Source organism: Bufo gargarizans, chromosome 4 (assembly GCF_014858855.1).
Source record: "Bufo gargarizans isolate SCDJY-AF-19 chromosome 4, ASM1485885v1, whole genome shotgun sequence".
Lineage (NCBI taxonomy): Eukaryota > Metazoa > Chordata > Amphibia > Anura > Bufonidae > Bufo > Bufo gargarizans.
This window is the reverse complement of record NC_058083.1, coordinates 351,864,565-351,889,455: the sequence shown is the minus strand read 5'-3', so window position 1 is coordinate 351,889,455 and position 24,891 is coordinate 351,864,565.

Here is a 24,891-nt window from a genome sequence, read left to right as displayed (position 1 = left end):
GCACCCAGGCAGAGGAGAGAGGTCCCGTAACAGAGAATCTGGCTTCATGTCAGCAGAGAATCAGTCTTCATATCATAGCAGAGAATCAGGCTTCACGTCACCCACCACTGTAAGAGTCAATTTTCATAAATTTAGGCCCAGAACCCAGGCAGAGGAGAAAGGTCCCGTAACAGACAATCTGGCTTCATGTCAGCAGAGAATCAGTCTTCATATCATAGCAGAGAATCAGGCTTCACGTCACCCACCACTGCAACAGTCAATTTTCATAAATTTAGGCCCAGAACCCAGGCAGAGGAGAAAGGTCCCGTAACAGACAATCTGGCTTCATGTCAGCAGAGAATCAGTCTTCATATCATAGCAGAGAATCAGGCTTCACGTCACCCACCACTGCAACAGTCAATTGTCATAAATTTAGGCCCAGCACCCAGGCAGAGGAGAGAGCTCCCGTAACAGAGGATCTGGCTTCATGTCAGCAGAGAATCAGTCTGCATGTCATAGCAGAGAATGAGGCTTCACGTCACCCACCACTGCAACAGTCCATTGGCATATATTTAGGCCTAGCACACAGGCAGAGGAGAGGTTCATTCAACTTTGGGTAGCCTCGCAATATAATGGTAAAATGAAAATAAAAATAGGATTGAATGAGGAAGTGCCCTGGAGTCCAATAATATATGGTTATGGGGAGGTAGTTAATGTCTAATCTGGACAAGGGACGGACAGGTCCTGTGGGATCCATGCCTGGTTCATTTTTATGAACGTCAGCTTGTCCACATTGGCTGTAGACAGGCGGCTGCGTTTGTCTGTAATGACGCCCCCTGCCGTGCTGAATACACGTTCAGACAAAACGCTGGCTGCCGGGCAGGCCAGCACCTCCAAGGCATAAAAGGCTAGCTCTGGCCACGTGGACAATTTAGAGACCCAGAAGTTGAATGGGGCCGAACCATCAGTCAGTACGTGGAGGGGTGTGCACACGTACTGTTCCACCATGTTAGTGAAATGTTGCCTCCTGCTAACACGTTGCGTATCAGGTGGTGGTGCAGTTAGCTGTGGCGTGTTGACAAAAGTTTTCCACATCTCTGCCATGCTAACCCTGCCCTCAGAGGAGCTGGCCGTGACACAGCTGCCTTGGCGACCTCTTGCTCCTCCTCTGCCTTGGCCTTGGGCTTCCACTTGTTCCCCTGTGACATTTGGGAATGCTCTCAGTAGCGTGTCTACCAACGTGCGCTTGTACTCGCGCATCTTCCTATCACGCTCCAGTGCAGGAAGTAAGGTGGGCACATTGTCTTTGTAGCGTGGATCCAGCAGGGTGGCAACCCAGTAGTCCGCACAGGTTAAAATGTGGGCAACTCTGCTGTCGTTGCGCAGGCACTGCAGCATGTAGTCGCTCATGTGTGCCAGGCTGCCCAGGGATAAGGACAAGCTGTCCTCTGTGGGAGGCGTATCGTCATCGTCCTGCCTTTCCCCCCAGCCACGCACCAGTGATGGACCCGAGCTGCGTTGGGTGCCACCCCGCTGTGACCATGCTTCATCCTCATCCTCCTCCACCTCCTCCTCATCCTCGTCCTCCTCGTCCTCCAGTAGTGGGCCCTGGCTGGCCACATTTGTACCTGGCCTCTGCTGTTGCCAAAAACCTCCCTCTGAGTCACTTCGAAGAGACTGGCCTGAAAGTGCTAAAAATGACCCCTCTTCCTCCTCCTCCTCCTCCTCCTGGGCCACCTCCTCTTCCATCATCGCCCTAAGTGTTTTCTCAAGGAGACATAGAAGTGGTATTGTAACGCTGATAACGGTGTCATCGCCACTGGCCATGTTGGTGGAGTACTCGAAACAGCGCAACAGGGCACACAGGTCTCGCATGGAGGCCCAGTCATTGGTGGTGAAGTGGTGCTGTTCTGTAGTGCGACTGACCCGTGCGTGCTGCAGCTGAAACTCCACTATGGCCTGCTGCTGCTCGCACAGTCTGTCCAGCATGTGCAAGGTGGAGTTCCACCTGGTGGGCACGTCGCATATGAGGCGGTGAGCGGGAAGGCCGAAGTTACGCTGTAGCGCAGACAGGCGAGCAGCAGCAGGATGTGAACGCCGGAAGCGCGAACAGACGGCCCGCACTTTATGCAGCAGCTCTGACATGTCGGGGTAGTTGTGAATGAACTTCTGCACCACCAAATTCAGCACATGCGCCAAGCAAGGGATGTGCGTCAAATTGGCTAGTCCCAGAGCTGCAACGAGATTTCGCCCATTATCACACACCACCAGGCCGGGCTTGAGGCTCACCGGCAGCAACCACTCGTCGGTCTGTTGTTCTATACCCCGCCACAACTCCTGTGCGGTGTGGGGCCTGTCCCCCAAACATATGAGTTTCAGAATGGCCTGCTGACGTTTACCCCGGGCTGTGCTGAAGTTGGTGGTGAAGGTGTGTGGCTGACTGGATGAGCAGGTGGAAGAAGAGGAGGAGGAAGCCGAGAAGGAGGAGGTGGCAACAGGAGGCAAAGAATGTTGCCCTGCGATCCTTGGCGGCGGAAGGACGTGCGCCAAACAGCTCTCCGCCTGGGGCCCAGCTGCCACTACATTTACCCAGTGTGCAGTTAGGGAGATATAGCGTCCCTGGCCGTGCTTACTGGTCCACGTATCTGTGGTTAGGTGGACCTTGCTACAGATGGCGTTGCGCAGTGCACACTTGATTTTATCGGATACTTGGTTGTGCAGGGAAGGCACGGCTCTCTTGGAGAAGTAGTGCCGGCTGGGAACAACATACTGTGGGACAGCAAGCGACATGAGCTGTTTGAAGCTGTCTGTGTCCACCAGCCTAAATGACAGCATTTCATAGGCCAGTAGTTTAGAAATGCTGGCATTCAGGGCCAGGGATCGAGGGTGGCTAGGTGGGAATTTACGCTTTCTATCAAATGTTTGTGAGATGGAGAGCTGAACGCTGGCGTGTGACATGGTTGAGACGCTTGGTGACGGAGGTGGTGGTGGTGGTGTTGGTGGTACATCCCCTGTTTGCTGGGCGGCAGGTGCCAACGTTCCTCCAGAGGCGGAGGAAGAGGCCGAGGCGGCAGCAGCAGAATAGGCCGAGGCGGCAGCAGCAGAAGAGGTAGCAGGGGGAGCCTGAGTGACTTCCTTGGTTTTAAGGTGTTTACTCCACTGCAGTTCATGCTTTGCATGCAGGTGCCTGGTCATGCAGGTTGTGCTCAGGTTCAGAACGTTAATGCCTCGCTTCAGGCTCTGATGGCACAGCGTGCAAACCACTCGGGTCTTGTCGTCAGCACATTGTTTGAAGAAGTGCCATGCCAGGGAACTCCTTGAAGCTGCCTTTGGGGTGCTCGGTCCCAGATGGCGGCGGTCAGTAGCAGGCGGAGTCTCTTGGCGGCGGGTGTTCTGCTTTTGCCCACTGCTCCCTCTTTTGCTACGCTGTTGGCTCGGTCTCACCACTGCCTCTTCCTCCGAACTGTGAAAGTCAGTGGCACGACCTTCATTCCATGTGGGGTCTAGGACCTCATCGTCCCCTGCATCGTCTTCCACCCAGTCTTGATCCCTGACCTCCTGTTCAGTCTGCACACTGCAGAAAGACGCAGCAGTTGGCACCTGTGTTTCGTCATCATCAGAGACATGCTGAGGTGGTATTCCCATGTCCTCATCATCAGGAAACATAAGTGGTTGTGCGTCAGTGCATTCTATGTCTTTCACCGCTGGGGAAGGGCTAGGTGGATGCCCTTGGGAAACCCTGCCAGCGGAGTCTTCAAACAGCATAAGAGACTGCTGCATAACTTGAGGCTGAGACAGTTTCCCTGGTATGCATGGGGGTGATGTGACAGACTGATGGGGTTGGTTTTCAGGCGCCATCTGTGCGCTTTCTGCAGAAGACTGGGTGGGAGATAATGTGAACGTGCTGGATCCACTGTCGGCCACCCAATTGACTAATGCCTGTACCTGCTCAGGCCTTACCATCCTTAGAACGGCATTGGGCCCCACCATATATCGCTGTAAATTCTGGCGGCTACTGGGACCTGAGGTAGTTGGTACACTAGGACGTGTGGATGTGGCAGAACGGCCACGTCCTCTCCCAGCACCAGAGGGTCCACTAACACCACCACGACCATGTCCACGTCCGCGTCCCTTACTAGATGTTTTTCTCATTGTTATGGTTCACCACAACAACAAATATATTATTTGGCCCAATGTATTGTATTCAAATTCAGCGGGATATAAATTTGAGGCCTAGTATTTAGGCGCTGGGTGACCGGTATGGATTTAGTGACAGAATTAGACTTGGAAATGCACAGAAGCGTGTGTGTGTGAAGTTATTCTGAATGACCCAATGTGCACCTTGAATATTATATACCCTTTTAGGGATAGATTTCAAATAGCTCTGATATAGCAGAAACCACTAAATTATGAAATTGCTAAATTGGGAATTGTACTTCAACCCAGAACAAAAAATGTGCTTTGACGGACACTAAATATCTTGCCCAGCAACAACAGTACAGCGGTGGGTAACGAGAGATTTAAAGGGAATTAAATTTGAGGCCTAGTATTTAGGCGCTGGGTCACCGGTATGGATTTAGTGACAGAATTAGACTTGGAAATACACAGTAGCGGGTGTGTGTGAAGTTATTCTGAATGACCCTATGTGCACCTTCAATATTATATACCCTTTTAGGGATAGATTTCAAATAGCTCTGATATAGCAGAAACCACTAAATTATGAAATTGCTAAATTGGGAATTGTACTTCAACCCAGAACAAAAAATGTGCTTTGACGGACACTAAATATCTTGCCCAGCAACAACAGTACAACGGTGGGTAACGAGAGATTTAGAGGGAATTAAATTTGAGGCCTAGTATTTAGGCGCTGGGTCACCGGTATGGATTTAGTGACAGAATTAGACTTGGAAATACACAGTAGCGGGTGTGTGTGAAGTTATTCTGAATGACCCTATGTGCACCTTCAATATTATATACCCTTTTAGGGATAGATTTCAAATAGCTCTGATATAGCAGAAACCACTAAATTATGAAATTGCTAAATTGGGAATTGTACTTCAACCCAGAACAAAAAATGTGCTTTGACGGGCACTAAATAACTTTCCCAGCTACAACAGGACAACGGTAACGAGAGATTTAGAGGGATTTAAATTTGAGGCCTAGTATTTAGGCGCTGGGTGACAGGTATGGGTTTAGTGACAGAATTAGACTTGGAAATACACAGTAGCGGGTGTGTGTGAAGTTATTCTGAATGACCCTATGTGCACCTTCAATATTATATACCCTTTTAGGGATAGATTTCAAATAGCTCTGATATAGCAGAAACCACTAAATTATGAAATTGCTAAATTGGGAATTGTACTTCAACCCAGAACAAAAAATGTGCTTTGACGGACACTAAATATCTTGCCCAGCAACAACAGTACAGCGGTGGGTAACGAGAGATTTAGAGGGAATTAAATTTGAGGCCTAGTATTTAGGCGCTGGGTCACCGGTATGGATTTAGTGACAGAATTAGACTTGGAAATACACAGTAGCGGGTGTGTGTGAAGTTATTCTGAATGACCCTATGTGCACCTTCAATATTATATACCCTTTTTGGGATAGATTTCAAATAGCTCTGATATAGCAGGAACCACTAAATTATGAAATTGCTAAATTGGGAATTGTACTTCAACCCAGAACAAAAAATGTGCTTTGACGGGCACTAAATAACTTTCCCAGCTACAACAGGACAACGGTAACGAGAGATTTAGAGGGATTAAATTTGAGGCCTAGTATTTAGGCGCTGGGTGACAGGTATGGGTTTAGTGACAGAATTAGACTTGGAAATACACAGTAGCGGGTGTGTGTGAAGTTATTCTGAATGACCCTATGTGCACCTTCAATATTATATACCCTTTTAGGGATAGATTTCAAATAGCTCTGATATAGCAGAAACCACTAAATTATGAAATTGCTAAATTGGGAATTGTACTTCAACCCAGAACAAAAAATGTGCTTTGACGGACACTAAATATCTTGCCCAGCAACAACAGTACAGCGGTGGGTAACGAGAGATTTAGAGGGAATTAAATTTGAGGCCTAGTATTTAGGCGCTGGGTCACCGGTATGGATTTAGTGACAGAATTAGACTTGGAAATACACAGTAGCGGGTGTGTGTGAAGTTATTCTGAATGACCCTATGTGCACCTTCAATATTATATACCCTTTTTGGGATAGATTTCAAATAGCTCTGATATAGCAGGAACCACTAAATTATGAAATTGCTAAATTGGGAATTGTACTTCAACCCAGAACAAAAAATGTGCTTTGACGGGCACTAAATAACTTTCCCAGCTACAACAGGACAACGGTAACGAGAGATTTAGAGGGATTTAAATTTGAGGCCTAGTATTTAGGCGCTGGGTGACAGGTATGGGTTTAGTGACAGAATTAGACTTGGAAATACACAGTAGCGGGTGTGTGTGAAGTTATTCTGAATGACCCTATGTGCACCTTCAATATTATATACCCTTTTTGGGATAGATTTCAAATAGCTCTGATATAGCAGAAACCACTAAATTATGAAATTGCTAAATTGGGAATTGTACTTCAACCCAGAACAAAAAATGTGCTTTGACGGACACTAAATATCTTGCCCAGCAACAACAGTACAGCGGTGGGTAACGAGAGATTTAGAGGGAATTAAATTTGAGGCCTAGTATTTAGGCGCTGGGTCACCGGTATGGATTTAGTGACAGAATTAGACTTGGAAATACACAGTAGCGGGTGTGTGTGAAGTTACTCTGAATGACCCTATGTGCACCTTCAATATTATATACCCTTTTTGGGATAGATTTCAAAGAGCTCTGATATAGCAGGAACCACTAAATTATGAAATTGCTAAATTGGGAATTGTATTTCAACCCAGAACAAGAAATGTGCTTGAACGGACACTAAATAACTCGCCCAGCTACAGCACTAGGGACAGATTTAGCTGGATATAAATTTGAGGCCTAGTATTTAGGCGCTGGGTGACAGGTATGGGTTTAGTGACAGAATTAGACTTGGAAATACACAGTAGCGGGTGTGTGTGAAGTTATTCTGAATGACCCTATGTGCACCTTCAATATTATATACCCTTTTAGGGATAGATTTCAAATAGCTCTGATATAGCAGAAACCACTAAATTATGAAATTGCTAAATTGGGAATTGTACTTCAACCCAGAACAAAAAATGTGCTTTGACGGACACTAAATATCTTGCCCAGCAACAACAGTACAGCGGTGGGTAACGAGAGATTTAGAGGGAATTAAATTTGAGGCCTAGTATTTAGGCGCTGGGTCACCGGTATGGATTTAGTGACAGAATTAGACTTGGAAATACACAGTAGCGGGTGTGTGTGAAGTTATTCTGAATGACCCTATGTGCACCTTCAATATTATATACCCTTTTTGGGATAGATTTCAAATAGCTCTGATATAGCAGGAACCACTAAATTATGAAATTGCTAAATTGGGAATTGTACTTCAACCCAGAACAAAAAATGTGCTTTGACGGGCACTAAATAACTTTCCCAGCTACAACAGGACAACGGTAACGAGAGATTTAGAGGGATTTAAATTTGAGGCCTAGTATTTAGGCGCTGGGTGACAGGTATGGGTTTAGTGACAGAATTAGACTTGGAAATACACAGTAGCGGGTGTGTGTGAAGTTATTCTGAATGACCCAATGTGCACCTTCAATATTATATACCCTTTTTGGGATAGATTTCAAATAGCTCTGATATAGCAGAAACCACTAAATTATGAAATTGCTAAATTGGGAATTGTACTTCAACCCAGAACAAAAAATGTGCTTTGACGGACACTAAATATCTTGCCCAGCAACAACAGTACAGCGGTGGGTAACGAGAGATTTAGAGGGAATTAAATTTGAGGCCTAGTATTTAGGCGCTGGGTCACCGGTATGGATTTAGTGACAGAATTAGACTTGGAAATACACAGTAGCGGGTGTGTGTGAAGTTACTCTGAATGACCCTATGTGCACCTTCAATATTATATACCCTTTTTGGGATAGATTTCAAAGAGCTCTGATATAGCAGGAACCACTAAATTATGAAATTGCTAAATTGGGAATTGTATTTCAACCCAGAACAAGAAATGTGCTTGAACGGACACTAAATAACTCGCCCAGCTACAGCACTAGGGACAGATTTAGCTGGATATAAATTTGAGGCCTAGTATTTAGGCGCTGGGTGACCGGTATGGATTTAGTGACAGAATTAGACTGGGATATGGCCAAAAAATGAACAGACTATTGCTGGTTAAATGCACTTGGTGTGACAGCTTCACCCTGATGTAGGCTTTAGCCAAAAAACAACCACACCATTGAGGGTTAAATGCACTTGGTCGCAGCTTGTGCTGGCGCACCACAAGACACAAAATGGCCGCCGATCACCCCAGAAAAATGAGACTGACAAACGGTCTGTGCAGCCTAAAAACAGTGAGCAATTGAGGATCAGCAGCTCAATGATCCACAGCTGCAGATCGATCAGTTAATCAAGTCCTTTGGAGGAGTTAATCTGCCTAATCTCGCCCTACTGTCGCAGCCGCAACCTCTCCCTACGCTAATCAGAGCAGAGTGACGGGCGGCGCTATGTGACTCCAGCTTAAATAGAGGCTGGGTCACATGGTGCTCTGGCCAATCACAGCCATGCCAATAGTAGGCATGGCTGTGATGGCCTCTTGGGGCAAGTAGTATGACGCTTGTTGATTGGCTGCTTTGCAGCCTTTCAAAAAGCGCCAAGAAAGCGTCACAAAAGCGCGAAGAAAGCGACGAACACCGAACCCGAACCCGGACTTTTACGAAAATGTCCGGGTTCGGGTCCGTGTCACGGACACCCCAAAATTCGGTACGAACCCGAACTATACAGTTCGGGTTCGCTCATCCCTAGATGTGACGAGTCTTGAGCAGCTGCCGCCATATCGGCTAGAGACAGAACAGGTTTTGTGCTGTGTAAAAAGTGTAAGGAGATACTAAAGGACTTCCCTGTGAAGCCATGCTGTATGAACGTTGGTCTAGAGATGGACAGAGTACAAAGAAACAGTGCATTTAGTGGAGCCACACTGAAAAGGACTGTGTGCAGCAACTAATCAGTGGAGCTGACATTGGGCTGTGTGAATTGCCACCAACAGTAAGAGACTCACAGTGCTGTCAAGGAACCGTACAGTAACTGTAAAATACCGGATTACATCCCACCCCAGTATATATGTTCTGCAGGACGATAAGAGTTCCAAGGGACTCCTGCTGTTGAACTTCGTTATATCCAACTGGTTACCCAGCCTGCTGCCCGTCAGATCACAGAAGCCAGTGAGGAACCAGCTTGCCTCAGGTTGGTGTGGAAGTATCCCTGGCTCTGCCACTAAGATCAGTTCCCCTCCCCTCTGTGATGACTCTGTTGTAAGAAACAGTTATGTAATGTCCCCAAGTTTCATTACTCTGTTTAAACTGTGTTAAAATGCAATGTATATGCGTTTCTGTATCACTCTGATGCTGGTCCTTTACCAACAGTAAGAGACTCACAGTGCTGTCAAGGAACCGTACAGTAACTGTAAAATACCGGATTACATCCCACCCCAGTATATATGTTCTGCAGGACGATAAGAGTTCCAAGGGACACCTGCTGTTGAACTTCGTTATATCCAACTGGTTACCCAGCCTGCTGAGGAGGACTTCATTGTTGCAGAGGACGACATCGGACCCCACCGTGCCATTCTACTAACTGTAAGAGGTCCATTTGGACCACTGGAATAAGGGGGGTACACACCCAATTGTGAAGATTAGGGTCAGTTAGGGACAGTTTGTGGGACTATTGCTTATTAAGTGTCCCTACTGCAAATACGGACGTAGAAATTGTGAAAATTGTTGTACGATTTGACTTCAATTGTTTACGTTATTCTGAATACTTTGCTTGTATTTACCCCTGTTACCTCACCATTAACCTGCCTTTATTAATCTACAGTAAATACAATTTTCTTGAACTTGTCTACTGCATACGCACTCTTTTCAGGTTGCGGAGCCATACCACTTACCTTGCTCTTGGTTCACAAATTGGCGTAGTCGGCAGGATCCGCCTACCAGAATGGACGGTGACACACCTGTTAGGAGAGATGGTGCTGGATGAAGAATGACAGCAGGGGCTGTAATGCGTCAGTTAGCTAAGTTTGATGGCAATAATATGTCTGTGAGTATGTGGGCGGAGAAGATATGAATGGTACAGCGCATGTACCAGACCGCACCAGAACTACTAGTAGAGCTAGCCATATTGACGTTACAAGGGGATGCTAAGACTACAGTGATATTGCAACCATTTGAACAAAGACAGACATTTGAGCAAGTGGTCAAGATTCTAGAACCCATTTATGGAGAAACTGCATTGTTGGGCTCGCTGCAAGCTTGGTTCTTCCAGAGGTTACAACAAGAGAATGAAAGTCTTCCCCAATATGCAAATGCCCTAGAAGAACTGCTCCGAGATATTCAAGGGAAGGAAAGGGGGGGGGGGGCTCACCCGCCTTCTGTAACCCTGATCGGACTCTCCGTGACCAGTTTATCCTGGGGACCCGTGACGGCAGTTTGACTGTTGCCATGCAGGACTTTATACAACGAGAGACTGATGCTAAATTTCATGATGCACAGGTAGAGGCCATCTCACGTGCCAATAGTATGGTCCTGAAGCTTCAGACCACAGTTGGGGTCACTTTGTTGCAGGGAGCTAGCTCTGGCCCTGTCATGGCTGTGTCATGGTATGGTGTAGTGGACTATGGCACTTTTTCTGTGCATGCTTGTTGCTGGTGGCAACATGTTGTTTTGCATGTTTTGACACTTCCCCTTTAAGTTGTGTGTCCCTTCCCATCCTGGTGTGTTCGGGGTTAAGATTTGTCTTCCTTGGTGTGGAACTGGGTGTGGTCTCTAGGCTCTATTTATCCTTGTGTTTTGAGCCTGAGTTCTAGTTTTGTCTCCAGCCTTGGTGTGTGTTTTGGAGCGTGGATATTCCTGGATTCCATTTGTCCAGTCTTAGGGCCATCCTAGTTGAACATCTATGTCACCCCCTTGTTTCAATGTTATCCCGGGGTCTCCTTCCCTTTCTGTCCCTATTTATATGGAGTAGGTTATGTTCAGGGTGTTTAGTTTTAGTGTTTAGATGTCTAGTTTGGTGTTACATGGCTTATTACTCCCTTTGGCCAGGCTGATTCCCTTTTACCCTTTGACACCGCACGGTGGGGGGTTTCCCCCACTCCCCACTGTGACAGGCCCAGAAACAATAGAAAAAGGGACGGTTAAGGAAATACTCACAGTTATGCAGAAATTGCAAGAGCAAGTGGAACATTTGCAAACCAATTGTAATGAACAAGCTATGAGAATTCCAGGCCTTCAGAAAACTAGAGACGAAGGGGTGGGTCGTTCACACCAAGAAGGTGAGAATCACCCACAACACCGCTGGAGGGATGAGGATAGGGGTCTAAATAATTTAGTACAACTCTCAGGAGAGATCGATGGGACTTATTGAAGGGGCCCGAAAGGATGGCCAGAGGGACGGGAGATACGCTGCTGGGAGTGTGGATGCATGGGCCACATTGCTGCTAGATGTCCAGAGCAGCGACAAGCTTATGAGAGACCGCCATTAAACTGAAGTCTCCTGCTGCTGTAGGGCATGTAGTAGGGAGACTGAGAAGGAGGCTATGAGGGGAGAATGCCCTGATGAGGATCTAATCGCTGCAAGTCCCATCATACAGATGGAATTGGAATCTATTCCGGTTACCGGGATGATTGACATGGCTTCCCAAGTAACAACCCTGCGTAGAGATTGTTACGAACAGTACTTTCAGCAACATGTGAGATATGATCCCCATACATTTGTACGAGTGGTTGCAGCTAACCAGTTACCAGTACCAGTGGTGGGAGTGGCCTGGATGAATGTCCAGTTATGTGGTCAAGATCTAGGCAAGAAAGGCATTGTGGTGGTACAGGAGTAACATGAAGTAAAGGTCCCTGTCATTTTAGGGATGAATGTGTTAAAAGAATTGGATCAGATTCTCTTTGAAAAGAAAGATCACAATTATTGGAAAGAAACCACCAGCCATCGGCCTACTCAAACAACATTCCAGTGGCTGGTCCGGATATGTGGTTTACAGAAAAGTTCAGATGTACAGCGTCCTCTGCATCTGCATACAAAAGTTACATTGCCACCCAGTCAGGAGACGATAGTGTCCATGCCTGTAGGCACCTGTCAGAAACTAGAAGGCATAACTGTTTTGATAGAACCACTGCAGATAGCCAAAGTGTTGATCTGCTAGTAGCCTGTTTCTTTGCAGTAGTCCGCAATGGGGTAGTACCACTCCGATGTGTAAATACCCAGGATCAGAGTGTAAACCTAGATCCAGGAAGGCTGTTGGCTAACCTCTATGTGACTCTGGAGGAAGTAAGGAAAGTGACCCCAATGCAGCTGAAGCTGGCTGAACGAGATAAGTGGGCCGTAACTGTGTCCATAGGAGAAGGCGAGAACCCCATCCCTGAATGGAATGGCAGTGCAATTCGAGAACAGATGAAGATGGAGACTTTTTTGTGTTCTTTGGAATAGATCCAGAAGGTAGATGAACTGTTATGGGAAAACAGCGAAACCTTTGCGCGTCATGCTGAAGATTTTGGATGTACGACAGGGATCTACCATGAGATTCCCACAAGAGACACCCCTCCAATCAGAGAGAGCTACCGACAAATTCCTCCACAGATGTATCAGGAAGTGAAAGAACTGTTGACCCAGATGCTGCAGGGTGGGAAAACCGTGCAACCTTTGCGCGTCATGCTGAAGATTTTGAATGTACGACAGGGATCTACCATGAGATTCCCACAAGAGACATCCTTCCAATCAGAGAGTGCTGCTGACAAATTCCTCCACAGATGTATCAGGAAGTGAAAAAACTGTTGACCCAAATGCTGCAGGGTGGGATCATTCAAGAAAGCCAAAGTCCCTGGGCAGCTCCGGTGGTACTAGTAAAAAAGGGTCCATTCGGTTTTGCGGAGACCATCAGAAATTGAAAGCCTGCACTGTAAGAGATTCCTACCCCTTACCCCGGATTGAGGAGTCCCTCTCGGCGCTAGGAAGAGCCCGGTACTTCTCCTTGTTAGATCTGGCTAGTGGGTAATTTCAGGTGCCGATGGCCAAGAAAGATAAGGAAAAGACAGCATTCATCTTGCCCATGGGGCTATACGAATTTAACCAGATGCTCTTCAGGTTAACAAATGCACCTGGAAAGTTTCAACGATTGATGGAGAAATGTCTTGGTGACTTCAACTTTGAGGTTACTCTCATCTACTTGGATGACACTATAGTGTATTCTGCAACCTCTGAGGACCATCTCCACCAGTTGGGACGAGTATTTCAATGATTGCAAAAACACGGGTTCAAATTGAAACCCAGTAAATGCTGTTTGTTCCAAAATCGTTCCGAAATTGACTACTTGGGTCATCGCGTATCAGGAGAAGGGGTGAGGCCAGCGAGGGACAAGGTAGCGGCTGTTCAAGATTGCCCGACACCGACTACCCTGCGATAAGTGAGGGCGTTCTTTGGAGAAGCTGGCTACTATCGACGGTCTATTAAAAACTTTGCCAGGGTGGCAGCACCACTTTATTCTCTACTACGAGGCAATTCGGTGGTCCAAAGAACTGGTTCGTGAAATGGGGACCTGAACAGGAACACGCCTTCCAGGCATTGAAGGATGCTCTGACGACGGCCCCAATCTTGGCGTATGCTGATTACCACTTGCCCTTCCAGCTATATACGGATGCAAGCCTTTATGGTCGTGAAGCGGTGCTTTCTCAGTTTCAGGATGGCCAAGAACGTGTCATAGAGTATGCCAGCTGGTCTTTGCAAGATTCTGAAAGAAACCCCGAGAATTATAGTTCATTTAAGTTGGAACTGTTGGCACTGGTATGGGCCATGACTGAGAAATTCTCTGAATATTTGACTGGGGCTGAAGTCTTAGTACTGACTGACAACAACAACCCACTAGCTCACCTGCCAAACTCAGGACTTTGGAGCAAAGGTGGATAGCTCGAATGTCTAAGTTCAATTACCACATTAAGTATCGTTCCAAGACAGAAAACAAGAATACTGATGGACATTCTAGGGCAACTACCCAGACCCCCACTGGAGACGTGGATCATGAGTTAGAGCATGTGGAGGTGCCTGACTTCAGCAGATTTTCACAGGCCTTGGTCGCTGCAATTCAGTGTGCAGTGGGAGGGACTGAAATAGCTCCTTTCTTTAGTCCCTCACGGCAGGAATGGGCACAGATGCAGCAGGCCTATGAGGGGTTGAAAAAATGATTGAGTATGTTGAGAAATGCAGGAAGCCCTGTAAAGAGGAAAGAGAATGACTGACAAGTGAAATGTCATCAGTCCTGTGTCAGTGGGAAAAGTTGGAGATGAAAAATTGTGGTGCTTAGTGAATTGGCTCAATCATTGGCTCTTGAGGCTCATAATAAGAATGGACATTTTGGTCGGGAGAAGACTTTTCGTTGGTTACAGCGACTGATTTACTGCCCTGGTCTCCGTCAAATGGTCGAAGAAGTATGCTATAGCTGTTGAACTTGTGAGATCCATAAAGCTATAGAACAGAGAGCTCCCCTGCAAACCATAGTGACCCAGGAACCTTTGGAGATCGTCATGGTCAGTGGGAAAAGTTGGAGATGAAAAATGGAGTGCTATGTCGAAAGTTATATCTACCTTCTGAAATTGACATTCGTTACCAAATTGTGGTGCCTAGTAAATTGGCTCAATCATTGGCTCTTGAGGCTCATAATAAGAATAGACATTTTGGTTGTGAGAAGTCCTTTTGTTGGTTACAGCGACTGATTTACTGTCCTGGTCTCCGTCAAATGGTCGAAGAAGTATGCCATGTAATGAAAGAGATTCAACATATCTACGGGATAAAGAAGTCACACATGACTCCATACCATCCCCAAGGAAACGGGGTCTATGAAGGATTCAACAGAACTTTGCTACAGATTGTGCGGACTCTGGGGGAAGACAAAAAGTTACAGTGGCCTCAGTTCTTGCCTGAGTTGGTGTGGACTTATAACAATGAAGCCCATTCTACAACAGGGTATTCTCATTATGCTCTCTTCTTTGGCCTGCCATACAATGAGCTGTTACAGCTTCAATCATTGACAGGGACTGCCAAGCTTAAAGTGGGGCGGAATATGTAAGAAACAGTCATGTCTCCAAGTTTCATTACTGTTTAAACTCTGGTAAAATTCAATGTATATGTGTTTCTGTATTACTCTGATGCTGGTCCTTTAAGGCAGCAACTAAGTGTTGAAGAGACACTCCCCCTATGATGTTAGCCTGCGGATGCAGACAGTGTGAGCAGAGAGAAACAGGATGTGACGTGTCTTGAGCAGCTGCCGCCATATTGACTATAGAGACAGAACAGGTCTTGTGCTGTGTAAAAAGTGTGAGGAGATACTAAAGGACTTCCCTGTGCAGCTAGGCTGTATGAACTTCGGTCTAGAGATGGACAGAGTGCAAAGAAACAGTCCATTTAATAGAGCCACACTGAAAAGGACTATGTGCAGCAAATAATCAGTGGAGCGGACATTGGGCTGTGTGAATTGCCACCAACAGTAAGAGACTCACAGTGCTATTGAGGTACCAGACAGTAACTGTAAAATCCCGGATTACATCCCACCCCAGTATATATGTTCTGCAGGATAATCAGAGTGCCAAGGAACACCTGCTGTTGAACTTCATTATATCGAACTGGTTACCCAGCCTGCTGAGGAGGACTTCATTGTTGCAGATCTTGCGTTCACTGGAAGAAAAGGACGACATCAGGCCCCACCGTGCACTTCTATGAACTGTAAGAGGTCCATTTGGACCACTGAGATAAGGGGGGTGTGCACCCAATTGTGATGATAAGGGTCAGTTAGGGACAGTTTGTGGGACTATTGCTTATTGAGTGTCCGCACTGCAAATACGGACGTAGAAACTGTGAAAATTGTTGTACGATTTAACTTGAATTGTTTACGTTATTCTGAATATTTTGCTTGTATTTACTCCTGTTATCTCACCATTAACCTGCCTTTATTAATCTATAGTGAATACAATTTTCTTGAACTTGTCCACTGCATATGCACTCTTTTCTGGTTGCAGCGCCAAACCACCTGCCTTGCTCTCGGTTCACACTGTCACGGTCCCCGGCTGCTGGTGGGGTCCTTGGCGGCTGCCTCCAGTCCGCAGCCCGGATCATAGATCGCGGGTCATGCTGCAGAATAAGCCTTTAGCTGCGTGGCTTGGCTAAACAAAAAAGGGGGGTAGTGTCACACAGCCCGGGGCAGACTTCACCAGGAAGAGGCTGACAGGTACAGGGGAGCACCTACACTGTCATCCAGCAGAGCAGGAGTTTGGAGTCTGTTTTGAAGGCACCATGTGTTCTAAAGTTACATCGAACAGCTGGTAAATTTACCTCACAAAACAAATGCAGCTTTGATTTATATTTGTGGACTTGACATAGAAATTCATATTCCTTTAACTTAATGAAAAACTTACAGTAATACGGTCCTATAAAATGCAGATGTCTTGAGGGGGAGAAGATTTCAGGGCTTCCAGGGAGAGATGGGGTAGATAGATAGATTATAGCATGATGGACTACATGTATATATCTATCTACCCCATCTCTCCCTGGAAGCCCTGCATTCTTCTCCCCCTCCAGACATCTGCATTGTAGAGGCCCGGATTACTGTACGTTTTTCTGGAACCTACAGGATCTGATTTTCTATGTCAAGTCCACAAAGATGAAGCACAGCTGCATTCGTTTCGTGGGGTAAGTTTACCGGCAGTTCTATGTAACTCTAGAACACATGTTGACTTCAAAACAGACTACAAACTCCGCTTTGCTGGATGACAGTGTAGGTGCTCCCCGATGCCTGTCAGACCCTTCCTGGTGAAGTCTTCCCTGGGCTGTGTGACAGTACCCCCCGTGTGTAGCCAATCCTCGCAGCTAAAGGCTTATTCTGCAGCATGACCTGCGATCGATGATCCTGGCTGCGCACTGGAGGCAGCCGCCGATGACCCTGCCAGCAGCCGGGGACCATGACTGAGTCACCGAGGGGAGAGGAACTAATCCCGGTGGCAGAGTCGGGGACACTTCCCCACCTGGGCCTAGGCAAGCTGGTTCCTCACTGGCTTCTGTGCTCTGATGGGCAGAGGACGGCTGGGTGCTACCGATGGCTGGAGAACGGCTGTCAGTATGGGATCTGCATCTCCACTGCAGGGTGGCAGATCGCTGTCTACACATTGCAGCACTATGGGTCCCAGTACTGGCTTACCTTGTAGGAGACGCAGGTGCCCGCCAGCATACCGTCGCATCCGTCCTCTTTGCCAGGTGTCATCTGATGAGCTATAGCACGCGCGCGCGCACCTCTCCCTTTCTTATAGGAGTAGGCAGCTGGTTCCTGATTACCATCCCCACCCGAAGGCGGGACTAGTTGTATTTAAGGCAGCTTCACTCATCATGAAGTGCCCAAGTGTGGTTGTTGTACCTCTGGACTCCCGCTGAAGCACTCCACTGTGTCTGTTTGTTGGATTTCCTGGATTCTGACCTCCGCTTCATTTGACTACGCATCTGCCTGCTGTCTGTTTATTGGACCTCCTGGATTATAGACCTCTGCACTGCCTGACAACGCATCAGTCCATCTCTTCCAGTAAGTCTGCCTGGATCCAGTCCCTGCACTGCCTATGAGACTGCTTATATCTGCACTGCCTGATTATGCATCTGCCCATGTAAAGTCTGCCTGGATCCAGACCCTGCGCTGCCTCTGAGACTGCTTATATCTGCATGCTATATTGCTCTGAACTTTGTGTTGCCTGTATCTGTCAAGTGACTTTTTGAATACTGTCTGCCAGTAAAGACCATCTGTTACTTTATTCTGCCTCTGTTGGACTCTGTTCACACTACTGCAGGTAGCTGCATTCAAGGTAACAGGTGCAGACACCAGGGTCCTGTCTCTGAGAGTCAGCAGTCTGCGATATTGGACTAATTCCAGTCCTCTATCAGCTGACACAGAGGATCCACATCCTCTGGTCGTAACAGTACGCTTGGGCCATGGATCCCGCTGGCTCTAAACCAGGAATGTCTGAAGTACTACATGAACTTGAACAACAGCGTACCACCCAGAAACAGGTGATAAATTACTTGCAGCATGTAGCTGCTCGCCTGGACTCCCTTGCTACAGCACAGTCTGCACAGGCTCCTACTGCTCCTGCTGTCCCTGTTGCGGCTGCAGCACTGCCAAGCATTTCTGGACCACGTTTATCTGCTCCGCCCCGTTACAGCGGCAACCCGAAAGCCTGTCGTGGGTTTCTTAACCAGTGTACAATTCACTTTGAACTGCTTCCTCATCACTTTCAATCAGACCGCGCCAAAGTGGCGTTCATTATCTCTCATCTCGAGGGTGAGGCTCTGGCCTGGGCGAATCTAATATGGGAGAGATCTGGTCCTATCACCAATAATGTGGCACTATTCATGGGCTCTTTTAAGAAGGTGTTTGAGGAGCCAGGTCGAGCTTCTTCTGCGGCTTCCTCTCTGCTGCACGTCCGTCAAGGAAGCTGGTCGGTGGGCCAATACGCCATTCAGTTCCGCACCTTAGCGTCTGAAGTTTTGTGGAATGAGGAGGCTTTGGTGGCGGCCTTTTGGGAAGGGTTGTCTGGACGTATTAAGGATGAACTTGCAGGTTGTGATGTGCCTACCTCCCTTGAGGCTCTGATCTCTCTGGCTATTAAAATCGACATACGGTTTTCGGAGCGAGCTCGGGAGGCCCGTCAAGAGAAAAGACTTCCACAACAACTGTTTAAGTCTAATATGTCTCAACCTCCATTACGCACCTCCTTTTCGGATCCTGAACCCATGCAGGTGAATTCATGTCCAGCTTATTCAATATAGATCAATGAAAAAGGATCTAAAGTTCACAGTATCGTGTCCAGCAGTATTGATCCCCTTAAAACATAACTTTTACTAGTCAGATCATAAAAAAGGTACCACTGTGGTGGTTCACCAGTGCATAAGTGAAAAAGACAAACAACAATAATAATAGATGCAGAAATATGTCTGGGAGCTAGTCATACAGACTCCACTACAAGAGGGATGAGTGAACACAGGGCAGCAAATTGGGAGCAATGGGTATGCCTATACTCTCCCTATGCTCACCCTGGCTATAACCTCAGCCCAGGGACGTCCCCTTATGGTGGAGACTCCCTGTCCTCGTTCCTGGGCTGACTGCCCTGCGTTTACCCTCCTCTTTACAGTTAACAAAAATTGCTCCACAGACCATAGGTAGGTGTGGTCATGTGTACCTGGTAGGAACGAAAAAATTCCAACAGGGCCACTAGGATGGATAGGACCAATCAAGATCGATACAGTAAGGTGAATTAATATCACCTATACCCTATAGAGCCAAGCCCGGGTGCACCAGTCAATGCATTCCCAGGTTGGTTCTAAATGAAGCCCCAACGCGTTTCACCTATCACTAGGTTCATCAGGGGGCATATGTGGTCAGAGATACAACCATCACAGAAAGAAATATATGGTCAGAAATGCAACCATCACACAAGATAGGTTAGAGATACTTAAGATAAGGTGAGGCAACAGGACCAGAGACGCAGAAGATGTTTAGGCATAGGACCAGGGACCCATTTGATATGTCCCACCTGTAAGAAATAAAAATGCTCTCAGTTCATGTACTAGACACAGTACAATGCATTTGTATCCCCAATATCTCCTTCAAATCAGCACTTACTCAATGTCCCGTGCAGTCAGGAGAAAGGAGAGCCCACATGATACGGGCCAATACGTCACTTAGGGATCTGTGAGCAAAAATTCAAGCATGGTGTGAGGCACACTACATGCTACAGTGATGTAAATTTACAATGGATTGTCCAGACTTACATTTAACCTGCGTCCTGGTGTCGTCCTGTTCCTCCTCTCACTCATACACACACTCCCGTTCCCTTAAGTAGCCACCCACCAGCTGTGTCTGATTCATGCTGATTAGTATGTTTAGCTTCCGGCCTGAAAGTCGTGTAAAAACGTCATAAGCCGTGCCTCATATAGTTGGAAATACATACCGGAGCATTCTGAGCCGGCCGGACCACGTGGAACGCACTCGGAACTAACATCCGGTTGCGTGGAACGCACAGCTACGTCACTTCCGGTCCGTACGGCGCCTCATCCAGGTGGAACGCATGGGGCAGTCACGTCCTGTTGTATGGAACGCAGACTCACTCCCCATCCGTTCCATCAGTCAAATCGCTTCTATTCAGCGCAGATATCTTCACATGAGAGGCAAGATAGCACGATGCTCAATACATTAAACCAGTCACTTACATATAGCATGGTGCTTATTATTCTGGCGTTCTATTCGGGAAGGGGGCGGGGTCTGGGAGCTATTGGTAATACAGTATTGTGCTTTTCACTAAAGGTGTATTCCTATTATAGATGAAACACCTAGGGCACATTGGATGAGCAATGTGCAACCTGGATACTTTAAAGTAGTATCCTACTTCTTTTATCATGGCTATTGGTAAAATTACCGAAGTGGCGCTACTTTATGACAGCGGGATAGAGGAAAACGTACGGCCCCAGGAATAAACGTCCCTGGTGGGAAGTAGATCATAGGAAACAGGAGAACGTGAGTCTCTCATTGATCCCTAATGGTGCCTGGGATCTAAATCGGTGAATCCACATGCATTCTTTTTGGAGGATTTTACGGTCCCAATCGCCACCCCTTGGGGATACAGGGATGGTTTCCAGGACCGAAAATCGCAAGCACTTAGGGTCGCCACCGTGCACATCAATTACATGTGACGCGACGGGTGTGATCTTTTTCTTCACCACGTCGTTCACGTGTTCACAAATTCGGCGCCTGACCTCACGGATAGTCTTGCCTATGTAGTCCAGAGGGCAGGGGCATTGGCACAGATAGACAGCACCCTTGCTTCTGCAATTGTAAAAATCTCTGATTTCATAGGCTTGACCAGTTACTGAACAGATGTTAGATTTAGCGGTGGATATGAACGCACAGGCTTTGCAGGAGCCACATTTAAACATCCCGCAAGGTTTCCGGTCCAGCCAAGTGCCGGCTCCAGTTGGTGCAATGTAATGGCTATGAACCAAGCGGTCTCTTATGCTCCTCCCCCGCCTATAAGTAACGCTCGGTTGCTTAGTCAGTACATCCTTCAGGTCAGGGTCCATGTGGAGAATCGGCCAGTACCTTTTCAGGACTGACATTACTTCCACATTTGCACAGTCAAATACAGATATTAAGCGTATAGGTTGTTGTACACTCTTTACCTTAGGTTTCGGGGCAAGTAATTCGGTACGCTCCCTGCTTGCGGCGTTCCGAAACGCCCCCCCGAGGACTGTTTGAGGATATCCCCTCTCTCTGAATCTCGTCTGTAATTTCCTGGCCTCAGTGTGAAACGCCTTACCCTCAGAGCAGTTTCTCCGGGTCCTCAAATACTGACCCTTTGGTATGCCACGTTTAAGCGGTAGAGGGTGATGGCTCTCCCAATGCAACAACGAGTTGGTCGCGGTGTCCTTTCTGAATAAGTTGGCAGTGAGTTTTTCTCCCTCCCTGGTTATCCGTACATCAAGGAAGGGGATAGAGTGATGGTCAAACTCAAAAGTAAATCGCAGACCAACGTCGTTGTTGTTAAGGGACCCCACAAACTCCTGGAGCTCACCCGGCCCACCCCTCCAAATCACGAAAATGTCGTCTATATATCTTGTCCAGAAGGTGATCTTCTCGGACCACCAGGTCTCCCTATCTGGAAACACGACAGTGTCCTCCCACCAGCCCAGGAAGAGGTTGGCATAAGTGGGGGCGCAGGGGCTCCCCATTGCCGTCCCCCTGAGCTGGTGGTAGAACCGCGAATTGAAGAGAAAAAGTTGTGGGTCAGGGTGAACTCCAGGAGCCTGAGCACAAAGATGTTATGCGCCCTGCAGTGGATGTCCCTCGTCTTCAGGTAGTATTCAGTGGCAGAGATCCCCTTCGTATGTGGGATAGAGCTATAAAGGGACTCGACATCTATACTTGCCAGTATGCAGTCCTTGTCCATATTGATCGCGTCGATCTTGCTGAGGAAGTCCATCGTGTCCCTCGTGTATGAGGGTAAAGACACGACGAACTCCCTCAGCACACGATCGACGTAGATCCCACAGTTCTGGGTCAGGGAGTTAACCCCGGAGACAATGGGGCGCCCCTTGAGGGGTATAACCCCCTTATGGATTTTGGGTAATCCGTAGAAGGTAGCAATGGTACCATTGCTACCTTCTACGGATTACCCAAAATCCATAAGGGGGTTATACCCCTCAAGGGGCGCCCCATTGTCTCCGGGGTTAACTCCCTGACCCAGAACTGTGGGATCTACGTCGATCGTGTGCTGAGGGAGTTCGTCGTGTCTTTACCCTCATACACGAGGGACACGATGGACTTCCTCAGCAAGATCGACGCGATCAATATGGACAAGGACTGCATACTGGCAAGTATAGATGTCGAGTCCCTTTATAGCTCTATCCCACATACGAAGGGGATCTCTGCCACTGAATACTACCTGAAGACGAGGGACATCCACTGCAGGGCGCATAACATCTTTGTGCTCAGGCTCCTGGAGTTCACCCTGACCCACAACTTTTTTCTCTTCAATTCGCGGTTCTACCACCAGCTCAGGGGGACGGCAATGGGGAGCCTCTGCGCCCCCACTTATGCCAACCTCTTCCTGGGCTGGTGGGAGGACACTGTCGTGTTTCCAGATAGGGAGACCTGGTGGTCCGAGAAGATCACCTTCTGGACAAGATATATAGACGACATTTTCGTGATTTGGAGGGGTGGGCCGGGTGAGCTCCAGGAGTTTGTGGGGTCCCTTAACAACAACGACGTTGGTCTGCGATTTACTTTTGAGTTTGACCATCACTCTATCCCCTTCCTTGATGTACGGATAACCAGGGAGGGAGAAAAACTCACTGCCAACTTATTCAGAAAGGACACCGCGACCAACTCGTTGTTGCATTGGGAGAGCCATCACCCTCTACCGCTTAAACGTGGCATACCAAAGGGTCAGTATTTGAGGACCCGGAGAAACTGCTCTGAGGGTAAGGCGTTTCACACTGAGGCCAGGAAATTACAGACGAGATTCAGAGAGAGGGGATATCCTCAAACAGTCCTCGGGGGGGCGTTTCGGAACGCCGCAAGCAGGGAGCGTACCGAATTACTTGCCCCGAAACCTAAGGTAAAGAGTGTACAACAACCTATACGCTTAATATCTGTATTTGACTGTGCAAATGTGGAAGTAATGTCAGTCCTGAAAAGGTACTGGCCGATTCTCCACATGGACCCTGACCTGAAGGATGTACTGACTAAGCAACCGAGCGTTACTTATAGGCGGGGGAGGAGCATAAGAGACCGCTTGGTTCATAGCCATTACATTGCACCAACTGGAGCCGGCACTTGGCTGGACCGGAAACCTTGCGGGATGTTTAAATGTGGCTCCTGCAAAGCCTGTGCGTTCATATCCACCGCTAAATCTAACATCTGTTCAGTAACTGGTCAAGCCTATGAAATCAGAGATTTTTACAATTGCAGAAGCAAGGGTGCTGTCTATCTGTGCCAATGCCCCTGCCCTCTGGACTACATAGGCAAGACTATCCGTGAGGTCAGGCGCCGAATTTGTGAACACGTGAACGACGTGGTGAAGAAAAAGATCACACCCGTCGCGTCACATGTAATTGATGTGCACGGTGGCGACCCTAAGTGCTTGCGATTTTCGGTCCTGGAAACCATCCCTGTATCCCCAAGGGGTGGCGATTGGGACCGTAAAATCCTCCAAAAAGAATGCATGTGGATTCACCGATTTAGATCCCAGGCACCATTAGGGATCAATGAGAGACTCACGTTCTCCTGTTTCCTATGATCTACTTCCCACCAGGGACGTTTATTCCTGGGGCCGTACGTTTTCCTCTATCCCGCTGTCATAAAGTAGCGCCACTTCGGTAATTTTACCAATAGCCATGATAAAAGAAGTAGGATACTACTTTAAAGTATCCAGGTTGCACATTGCTCATCCAATGTGCCCTAGGTGTTTCATCTATAATAGGAATACACCTTTAGTGAAAAGCACAATACTGTATTACCAATAGCTCCCAGACCCCGCCCCCTTCCCGAATAGAACGCCAGAATAATAAGCACCATGCTATATGTAAGTGACTGGTTTAATGTATTGAGCATCGTGCTATCTTGCCTCTCATGTGAAGATATCTGCGCTGAATAGAAGCGATTTGACTGATGGAACGGATGGGGAGTGAGTCTGCGTTCCATACAACAGGACGTGACTGCCCCATGCGTTCCACCTGGATGAGGCGCCGTACGGACCGGAAGTGACGTAGCTGTGCGTTCCACGCAACCGGATGTTAGTTCCGAGTGCGTTCCACGTGGTCCGGCCGGCTCAGAATGCTCCGGTATGTATTTCCAACTATATGAGGCACGGCTTATGACGTTTTTACACGACTTTCAGGCCGGAAGCTAAACATACTAATCAGCATGAATCAGACACAGCTGGTGGGTGGCTACTTAAGGGAACGGGAGTGTGTGTATGAGTGAGAGGAGGAACAGGACGACACCAGGACGCAGGTTAAATGTAAGTCTGGACAATCCATTGTAAATTTACATCACTGTAGCATGTAGTGTGCCTCACACCATGCTTGAATTTTTGCTCACAGATCCCTAAGTGACGTATTGGCCCGTATCATGTGGGCTCTCCTTTCTCCTGACTGCACGGGACATTGAGTAAGTGCTGATTTGAAGGAGATATTGGGG